The sequence below is a fragment of the Maylandia zebra genome, linkage group LG3 (assembly GCF_041146795.1).
Source record: "Maylandia zebra isolate NMK-2024a linkage group LG3, Mzebra_GT3a, whole genome shotgun sequence".
Classification (NCBI taxonomy): Eukaryota; Metazoa; Chordata; class Actinopteri; order Cichliformes; family Cichlidae; genus Maylandia; species Maylandia zebra.
In genome coordinates, this window is record NC_135169.1 from 6580892 (window position 1) to 6592118 (window position 11227).

General features: G+C 44.5%; 1 protein-coding gene across 1 annotated transcript in view; it reads right to left on the minus strand.

Moving 5' to 3' along the window:
- LOC143414548 (butyrophilin-like protein 2) overlaps window positions 1-11227 on the minus strand; it is a 61243-nt gene that overhangs the window by 3307 nt on the left and 46709 nt on the right. The window lies entirely within an intron of this gene.

An 11227-nucleotide genomic window follows, 5' to 3' on the forward strand; every position in this document is an offset into this window, starting at 1 on the left:
ACTGTGGATCCTGCTGAAGCTTCTCCAAATAGTGGAGAAATGAAGACAAGATCAGCAGAGCCAGCTCAACAATGTCTGCAGGTGCTAACAGGTCAATCTTTGAGACGCTGAATGTTCCCAGTTTGCTGCTGTGAAACTAGAAGTGATGACTATTATTGTAACAGCACTGCAGCTGGAACTGCTGACGGGGCTGGAGATGAACTGGATTCTGATTTCAGGGACAGTTTTGGCTTTCAGTCGTCATCAAAACACTTTGTTTCATTCATGTTGCTCTGAAGCTTTCCTTTCTTCTCATTGACGTGTTCTGAACCAATCACAGCCCTTTCCTTTACAGCGCTCTGCCTTCACCCCTCCCTGAAAGCCCAAATTCACTCTCAGTTTAGTTCAGCTGGAGCCGAGATGACACAGAGAGCCTTTGGTCCATGAGATCTATCTAGGAGACATCAGTAACATCAGCTTTGTGTCAGCCGTCCTGTAGAACGCTTCCATACAGCTGCTTCTGTCTCTGAGTATCTCTCAGCTTCAGCTGGGACTCCACCCAGGTGTTGGTTGGTTGTTGGCACAGAGCTGCTGCAGTGACTCACAGCTGCTTTCATCCAGTTTAGATTCAATGGTGACTTTAAGCGTGTTTCATGTATGAAAGCCAATAAAGACAGAATGAGTGGTCAGAGGTGTCATAATGATATTCATGGTCAGATTTACTAACAGTTACAAAGCTGCTGTCTGAATTTACTAAAGAGCTGCAGGTCAGTCTGGGACTGAAACACGAGGAGCAAACTGGTGCCATGCTGCAGTCACAAACATGAGCTGATGGCTGATCTACCAGCAACGTGCTGCTTTCTATACAAACATGCAGCCAATCATGACTCTGTCAGAGCAGCCAATCAGAGGAAAGCAGCAGATGAGGGCGTGTGAGGCAGAGAGTGATGGAGCCACCAGAATAATCCACAGTAAGCTCAGGTTTCACTGATGAGTTTCTCTGTGGAAACAGATGAATGAGAGGAGGCTGAAGGAGGATCAATATGTTTGTGATATCAGGGAGAACTCTGCTGATAGAAGCTGCTGGGACTGTGTGAGGTCCTGAGGACTGAGACTCAGGTGGAGCTCAGGATTTATCAGAGGAGAGCTGCATGATTACAAACTGAACTGTGAGGATCAGCTGACTGTACATGAACATGATTCAGCATCAGATCTGATCACTTACACACTCTGATAACATCTCCCCCTCTCTGTGCAAATACATCAACACTGCTAGAAGCAACAAGCACATCAGGATCAATCACATTTTGATTGCTTTTTGTGTTACATTGAGAACAATCTGCAGTAAAGTGTGCGTCACACACCTGATTTATTTCAACACTTTCCTTTGAAAGTGAAACAAACACATATGAAATAATCCAGCCACAGAAACTGTCCACAGCTTTCAGTCTCCACATTTGAAGCTCTGCAGGAAACCCTGACAGCAGCTTTTTAGCTCCAAAGCAGGTTTAGCTCTGGTGCAGAGTGTTGGTGACTCTGCCCGTGGACACAGTTATTTCTGCAGGTGACCTTGTTACAGGTGCATTTGGAGGAGACTCAAAGCTTTGTGGCAGGGAGTTTACTGCAGACTGCAGCATGTTTAATAGCAAGCATGATGTGAGCCTGATGTGGCTGATAGCTGCTTCTAGCAGTCTTCATGTATGTGGAATGAGAGGGGAGATGTTATCAGGACCAGTTGCTGATTGGACGTCTCAAAGCTGTGAGCGCAGCGCTGAAACTTTGTCCTGTAGCTCTTCACTCAGTCCTCACCCTGAGTGTTTAGAGCCCAGCCCCACATATTCCTGCTCCTCAGGAATTCTGGGATTTGGAGGAAACACAGCTAAACTGACCTGAAGCTAAGGGGGAGGAGCCACAATACAAGCTGCATCCAGCCAATGGGTGCACTGTTGAGCCATGGATGTGCAGAGGGTCACATGTTTAGTCCCATTTGTAGAAATGTGTCCATAATGAAGACAAATGCAGTCACACAGCTCTGCAACAGCACAAATCACTTTGATGGAGTTTGTTTGTGCTGCTCTCAGATCTGTACAACACTGACATGTGTGTCAACATGCTGCAGACTCACAAAGATGTGCCGTGTTAGCTTCATGTGTCCATCTGACACTATATTATAGTGACTTGAAGAAATCCCTGCAGCATCGATGCAGAACAAACAGAGGCCACGTGTGGCACAGTTCCTGTAACGGGATGAATCCGTGGATGTGTCGGGATCTGACGCTGAATCATGTTGCTGTTCTTTTCCACATGGTGCAGGTCAGCTGTTCCACACAGATGTCAGCTTTCTAGAAGAGTTAGTCTGGAATAAAGCAGCTCTCCTCTGGACCAATCCTGCCTCCAGCTGAGCCGTCACACACACACAGTCCCAGCAGTTTGTAGCACAGCAGTGATGCTTCTATCAGAAACATGCTGCTTCTCCTTCATCCTCCTCTCATTGATCTGAATCAGCTGTTTTCACAGAGAAACGCTGCACAAATCCTTCACTCCACTATTTCTGTCAGCAGAGGACTCGCTCTATCATGGCTGCTGCTCCTTTTTCACTCATTTGTGCTTTGAATCCAATCTGTTTCTCATCATCACCATGAACAGGCTGCTCATCAATCAGCACATTAGCTGTAGATCAGCTGCACACTGATGAAGATGCTCAGACAGACGGGCTGGGCACACAGAGGACTTTATGATCTGTTCTTCAATTCAGTCCAACATGGATCATTTCTGCTCACAGTCCAATCATCTCTGGAAACTTGTGCTTCCATGGCACAGCTGGGCTACTTCAACAAATAGCGCTACACCTCTGGTTGTCAGCTTCACCATCGCTCTCCCCGTGGCTACAGTACAAGTGAGCTGACACATCCATCAGTGGAGGCTGTGGGCCAGTAAGGAGCAGCAGCTGCCTGCAACATGGGCTTTACATTGAAAACAGCCACAAGTCTGGGCCTAACCACGCCTTTGGACTTCTTCTTCATTCCAATGAGATTTACATTTCAGGGAGTTCCCCTGGAAAAAGAGCCATTTTGAAAGCTGTTTGCTGACTTCATCAATAATCTGCTTCAGTCATCCAGATGAGAATCCTGAGAATGGAGCAGCCCTGATAGCAGCTCATAGGATCACAGTGTTTTTCATTCAGCTGATTGATTTCACAGGTTAGGAGGTGAACAATCTAACTGTGCTCCTCCTTCCACCTTTGGACCACTCATTTAGTGACAGCCAGGATGTGACAATCAGCTGTGACACAGGAAAACATGAGGTGGGAAACTCTGGAGAAGATCTGCTTTTCTCTACAGGGAGGCTCGCACATCTAATCTGCTCACCATCACTCAACTCACTTCAACAACATGCTGACTCAGTCATTTCTGCACGTTTCCTCATGTTACAGCCCTGACTTCAGTTCAGCTGAGGAGGAGATGAGGGAGGAGAGAGCAGTGGTGGAGGAGGCAGATAAGGAAGAAGAGGAGGAGAAGATCCAAAGAGGAGGCAGGGGGAGAGGCTCAGGAAGAGTTAGATCAGAGACTTTGAGCCATCATGGACTCCCACTCCTTCCATCCAGCCCTGTGTGGATCAGCAGCTCCAAAATGTCTGCTCACTCATGTTCTTCCTGTCTGTGCTCTTCTTTCATTTCACTCATTATATATGAGCTGCTCCTAAATCACACTGGATATGGATTTTCTGTCCATCCACACTAATTCTCTTCATCCTCACCTGATTGTTTGGATGCTCTTTGACAGCACATTGAAAATCCTCACAGTGACTTCTATTGCCACACTGACTGGACACATACAAAGTTGAAGGCTTCATGTGTTTGGCACAAATAATACTTTGGTAGGTCTGAGTTGTGTTTTGAACCATCTCTCAGGACCAAAGTCTTTTTGCTTCCTTCAAAAAGAGCTGAAGGCTTTTTACCTCACAGTTTGTCCTTTGATATTATTGGATGATGGACTGTGGGAAACACAAATGTGCACTTCTTAATGGCTCATATGTGCTGTGAAAGAGCTCTTTGTGATCTTGAAGCTTTTCAATAGTTTTTCTTTGGCTGTTTGTAAAGTTTTCTGTGTGAACTCTCAGGAATCTGGAGCAGTCTAATAGAAGTCTACTGGGGTACAGAGGGAGGAGCTTCTGTCAGACTCTTTCTGATGAGGAACTGAAGCCGCTCTCATGGTCTCATCAAATCATCAGACTCTGCTGAGAACAACAGTCATGTGACCTCTCAGAACAAACAGCCTGTTAGTTTCCTGCTGCCTCCATCACTCACTTTCATTCACTCTCAATCACACCAACATGTTAAAGCAGCGCTATAGCTCACCTGGCTGAGCAGGTGGGCTGAAGGCGGGGCTTACTACAGGTGCCTGTGTGTCCCTCACTCTCTCCCCACTTTCCTGTCTACTCTCTGCACCTATATAATAAAGGCAAACATGCCTCCAATAGAAACCTTTGCAAACACAAAGTCCCACAGCAGCCCCGTGTTCTCCGGCTAAAATGAGAGTTTTTGTCAGTGGAGTCTGGTGGCTTTAACCACACAAACATTACAGCTGCGCTCAAATATCACAAAGAGCTGTGACAGCAGAGAAACACATGACCATCCTCCAAATATCATCTAGAAATAGAAATGTGTCCACTGTGGGACGTGTGAGGCTGACATTAATATGTCTTAAAGTGGGAGATGAAGAAATGACTCCAGGGCCCAAATCATGGAGACAAACATCAATCCACACTTCACTTTGTTTCCTGTCTCTAAAGTGGGAATATTTCAGTGTGATGAACAAACGGCCTCCAACAAATGAAGCTGATTTCCTTTTCCTGTCTTTTCTCCAGCGGCCTCAGCTTCTTCCTCTTTCCCCTGTCTTCTTCTGCAGACGCTCCTCTGTAGCTTCAAGCTGTTTCTCTTTACAAGGAGAGCTACAAACCTTTGCATCCAGCCACAAACACCCCATGGGCTCCTCTGGATCATCACACTCAGCATTTTCACAATAAAAGCCTCGTATTTATGGCTGCTCCACCCTGACATGTGACAACATCCAAATGACTGGATCAAAGTGTTTGAATGATCTCAGCAGCTTTAAAACTATTGATATTTATACATTTACACTGATTTGGACTAAACTAACAAAACTATTGATTTGATCCAAACTCACATCATGCCAGAGGCTTTTATTTTGAAGGTAGGATCATTTTAATGCTCTTCTTAGTCTGTTCATTTAAACACACAGTTGCTCCGCCTCCACATTTTTGGCTTTTAGATCAAAACATCAAAGAATTTATTTTATTTGAATGAACTGAAAATAGATTCAAACTAAAAGCTTTTAGAGAATAAACTCCTGCATGACCTCTGACCTTTGACCTGTATCTACAGCACTGACCTCTGACTTTCAGCTGCACCTTTCTCTTCAGCAGGATGTTTCCCTCCCTGCTGTAGACGGTGCAGGTGTAGGTCCAGTTGTCTCCATCTGTGGGGTGTTTCAGGGTCAGACTGAGGTCTCCAGTTTTCAGCAGGTCTTCATTCATCTTCGTTCGGTCTCTGTAAGCCTGGTGGTGTTCTTCAGGCTGGTCAGAGCCGTTCTCATACACGTGGACCTTATCATCATCACTGTCCATCCACTCCACTTTAGCGTCTTCAGGCAGGTGAAGTGTGGTGTTGAAGGGCAGCTGGACAGACTCCACCCCTGAATCCACCTCCACCTGGGGGACTGAGAGGACAACAAAGCACAACATGAGCTTGGATGGAGACATTTGTGTTGACTCTAACAGGCTGAATGCTGCTGCTTCACTGGGAGCTCACTGTTAGATAGAAAGTGGTCAGTGTGAAGAGGAGACGCAGCAGAAAGATGAAGACTGACAGGAAGAAAGCAGTGAACAGACTGTTGGAGCTGCTGTTAGTGGGACAGGACTTTATTCAGTCTCTGAGGACCAGATTTGACTTGATGAAGCAGAGAAACACAGTCTGAGTGTTTCTGTCACACTCACTTCATCACACAGCTCAGTTTGACAACATTTGGAAGAATTTGATAGAAGCCTTCCTTTAGTAAAAGCACCAAGAAAACACCATGAAAACACCTCACTACACACAAAACTGCAGTACTGGCAAATTGTACATAAAGTATGAAAAGTCAAAGTACTTATTGTGCAGAAAAATGTTCCCATCAGTGTCTGTGGATCAATATTACTGCTGCACATGTTTAAGGCTGAGCTCATTTCAAATCCTTTCTATTGTGTTGAATCTGCAGTAATGCATCATATTCTATAAAATCATATGTTTGTAGTGGCTGTCCTGTGAGGACCACGTCTCTCTAAACAAACAGCTGTTAATGAGCTCACAAACACAGGCCTACAGCTGGATTTGAAAAAGTCCATTCAATAGAAAATCAACAGTCACAGCTGGATTCAAAGGCTTGAGCTCTGTGTGACATGGTTACCTGTCAGCATCTACAGGGGGATTCAAATATGAAGGAAGCATGAAGGTGGTGCATTAGAAAAACTGCTGCTTTCAAGCAGAGCAACAAACTGTTTGAACTGATCCAACTTTATTAACACAGACAAAGATTTGTGCATCAGCTGCTGTTTGCTGCTATAGATATAATCCAGCTGATGTGGAGAACTACATGTGACACTGTGATGCAGCCATGAATCTGACTGATTTCTTTCCATTTTCAAAGGTTGATGCATCAGTTAAAGTCCTTAAAAAGCTCAGAAATAAAGAGAAAGGTTGGTTACAGCAAAGAGAGGCACTGGCAGCATTTAAGACACTAAACTGTGTTGGTCTGCAGGACTTCCTGTTCTTCTGCTTTAATGCTTTTTAAACATTAATTTTTTATGAGTATTAATGATGATTGAAGCTGTCAGCTGTCTGTCAAAGTGGACAAAGGGACGCACACTTTTTTTACAACAGTAAAAAAGCTCCTTCATGAGGAGCAGAGAGATTCAAGAAGAGAAATCTTCACTTTAGAGCTTCTCATTGTCAAGGCTCGAGGGATGAGCCATGTGAAATTTAATGAGGACCCAAGATGCAGGCAGCTGAAGCTCTAACTGGAGACCAAGGGAAACATAGAAACACGCAGGGAATTAATGCAGACGAACCAGCAACAGGCAGGAGAACACGGGGCTTAAATACAAACAGCAGTAATCAAGGGATGGGAGACAGGAGGGGAACACACCTGGGAGAAATCAGAGCTGACGAGACACGGGAAACGTAAACTGAACACACTCACATGAGACAAGGACCTTCAGAAAAAAACAGGAAACAGACATAGAGGACCAGACAAGACACTGAACTTAACAGACAGACTCACGAGCAGACACAGTGACACCATGAACAGACAGAGGGAACACAGGCAGGCATCAAACAAAACCCCAATACATAGCAAACCTAAACAAAAGACATAACAGAATAAACAAGAACATAGAAGAAACGCAAAAGACTGAGTCGTTTTGAAGCTGCAGCAGAGGTGTTTAACCAGAACAGAAAACCGTGTTTGAGGAGGACTCTGAAGGACACAGCAGTGTGTAGAGCAGCAGCTACAACCAGCAGAGAGTGCAGCACCAGATATAGGCTGTATCCCAATCCAGGGTCTGCAGCCTTAAAGTACGCAGCCTTAACGATCCACAAGGGCCGCGTACTCAAAGACCGCTAAGGCCGGAAGTGAGGGGCTTGTGAAATGGGACGGTCTAGCCTCCGTCGCGCTGCCCAGGGTGGAAACGTTTCATACAGCGTTATTTGACAGAAATGAAGGAGAAAATCTTTTGTTCATTTGTTTGTTTGTTTCTACATGAACTTTGATTTGATGAGTATCTGAGGCTGAGACCACGGGACTGTGAAACATGATTGTTGGGCTTCATTTCTGTACTGAACAGTCATTTTAAGATTAGCTAGTAAATAACAGTTAGCTAATGTTGTTCATGAGACTAAAGTCATCTTACTTTGGTAATGTAAATATAATATGGCCAATATTAAAGTTCTTATTTCAATCATCATTAGTTATTAACGCAGTGAATGAAGTCTGTTTCAAACACTGAGCTGCAGTAAAGATTCAAGCTGCATTTATTTATATTTCCTGTCACCTTAAATCTTCACTCAAAGACAGGTTCCTTTGACACTGTATATGTATTATGTATAATAGACAAATATTGTTCTTTTAATATGTTGGCATTACTAAATTTGTCTCAGTGCTTACTTTTAATATCCATAAAATCATCACATTGATGAAGGTCGACTATTGAACGGCGTATATTTGAAAGGCTTTAAAACCAAGTTAGTACAAACATCGCTAATGTCACATAACTTTGCCGACATGTGGCGAACAGTAATGTTTAAATGTTCTTCATTATTAAACATAATATTCAGTACTTACTTTTAAAAGTTTACTCTTCGGGTGCCCTTCGTCTGCCTTTTTTTTCCGGCAAAATCATCCACGCCACCGCCGCGCTATGCATTCTGGGATATGTTGGGCCACGAAGTCTACACCGCCACATCCTTAAAATTCAGGAAAATGAAGGACGCATTTGAGGGCCGCATTTCGAGCAGCCTTTGAATTGGGACAGCCTTTGTCGCGTTGCTGTGATGTAATCGGCCTTAAAATGAGGCCTTTAAGGCTGCAGACCCTGAATTTGGATACAGCCATAGAGCCTACAGACTCAGCTGTTCACCAGCTAACACCTGTGACTCCACCCAGATGAAGCTTTAGCACCACACCTGCAGAAGCTGCCTGTTCACACCGAGGAATGAATGAGAGCATTTCAAGGTCAGGACCACCTCAAGAACCAGACTGATTTATCCCCACTCAGCACCTCACCCACCACACAGCATACAGGAACAGTCTTCCAGTCATCCTGAAGTTTAACTGAGTAAAGTCTGGGACTGTTTGAAGGAGTGTTTTGGCTCTCCAGAGATCATTTAGTGATCTCTCTCTATGACCTCCTCTCCTCTCACCTTCCTGTGCTCCTCATTTCTCCTCCACATCCTCTCTTTTCTTCCACCCACTGCTTTCCCACCTGTCTGAACACCTGTGTTGTAAACTGACCAAAGATGAACCCGAGTCTGACCTTTAACCTTTGACCTCACCAACTGAAGAGAACTTTTCTTCTTCTTCAGTTGAATAGAAGAATCAAACAGTGATGTCACAATAATCCATCAGTCTGTTTTGGCCCTGCTCTCTTAAACTTACTGCACTACACTCTTTATGGAAACACATCATTTCCTGTGTGAATTTCAAATTAAAAGCACTCTAACATGTCAGTGGACACAAACGCTTCCTTTCTGAGGGTCTGCATGGGTCACAAAGAGCTCTTTGTGATCCTGAAGCTTTTCAATAGTTTTTCTTTGGCTGTTTGTAAAGTTTTCTGTGTGAACTCTCAGGAATCTGGAGCAGTCTAATAGAAGTCTACTGGGGTACAGAGGGAGGAGCTTCTGTCAGACTCTTTCTGATGAGGAACTGAAGCCGCTCTCATGGTCTCATCAAATCATCAGACTCTGCTGAGAACAACAGTCATGTGACCTCTCAGAACAAACAGCCTGTTAGTTTCCTGCTGCCTCCATCACTCACTTTCATTCACTCTCAATCACACCAACATGTTAAAGCAGCGCTATAGCTCACCTGGCTGAGCAGGTGGGCTGAAGGCGGGGCTTACTACAGGTGCCTGTGTGTCCCTCACTCTCTCCCCACTTTCCTGTCTACTCTCTGCACCTATATAATAAAGGCAAACATGCCTCCAATAGAAACCTTTGCAAACACAAAGTCCCACAGCAGCCCCGTGTTCTCCGGCTAAAATGAGAGTTTTTGTCAGTGGAGTCTGGTGGCTTTAACCACACAAACATTACAGCTGCGCTCAAATATCACAAAGAGCTGTGACAGCAGAGAAACACATGACCATCCTCCAAATATCATCTAGAAATAGAAATGTGTCCACTGTGGGACGTGTGAGGCTGACATTAATATGTCTTAAAGTGGGAGATGAAGAAATGACTCCAGGGCCCAAATCATGGAGACAAACATCAATCCACACTTCACTTTGTTTCCTGTCTCTAAAGTGGGAATATTTCAGTGTGATGAACAAACGGCCTCCAACAAATGAAGCTGATTTCCTTTTCCTGTCTTTTCTCCAGCGGCCTCAGCTTCTTCCTCTTTCCCCTGTCTTCTTCTGCAGACGCTCCTCTGTAGCTTCAAGCTGTTTCTCTTTACAAGGAGAGCTACAAACCTTTGCATCCAGCCACAAACACCCCATGGGCTCCTCTGGATCATCACACTCAGCATTTTCACAATAAAAGCCTCGTATTTATGGCTGCTCCACCCTGACATGTGACAACATCCAAATGACTGGATCAAAGTGTTTGAATGATCCCAGCAGCTTTAAAACTATTGATATTTATACATTTACATTGATTTGGACTAAACTAACAAAACTATTGATTTGATCCAAACTCACATCATGCCAGAGGCTTTTATTTTGAAGGTAGGATCATTTTAATGGTCTTCTTAGTTCATTTAAACACACAGTTGCTCCGCCTCCACATTTTTGGCTTTTAGATCAAAACATCAAAGAATTTATTTTATTTGAATGAACTGAAAATAGATTCAAACTAAAAGCTTTTAGAGAATAAACTCCTGCATGACCTCTGACCTTTGACCTGTATCTACAGCACTGACCTCTGACTTTCAGCTCCACTTGTTTCTTCAGCAGGATGTTTCCCTCCCTGCTGTAGACGGTGCAGGTGTAGGTCCTGTTGTCCCAGTCTGTGGGGTATTTCAGGGTCAGACTGAGGTCTCCAGTTTTCAGCAGGTCTTCATTCATCTTCGTTCGGTCTCTGTAATCCTGGTGCTGTTCTTCAGGCTGGTCAGAGCCGTTCTCATACACGTGGACCTTCCCATATATATTCATCCACTCCACTTTAGCGTCTTCAGGCAGGTGAAGTGTGGTGTTGAAGGGCAGCTGGACAGACTCCACCCCTGAATCCACCTCCACCTGGGGGACTGAGAGGACAACAAAGCACAACATGAGCTTGGATGGAGACATTTGTGTTGCCTCTAACAGGCTGAATGCTGCTGCTTCACTGGGAGCTCACTGTTAGATAGAAAGTGGTCAGTGTGAAGAGGAGACGCAGCAGAAAGATGAAGACTGACAGGAAGAAAGCAGTGAACAGACTGTTGGAGCTGCTGTTAGTGGGACAGGACTTTATTCAGTCTCTGAGGACCAGATTTGACTTGAT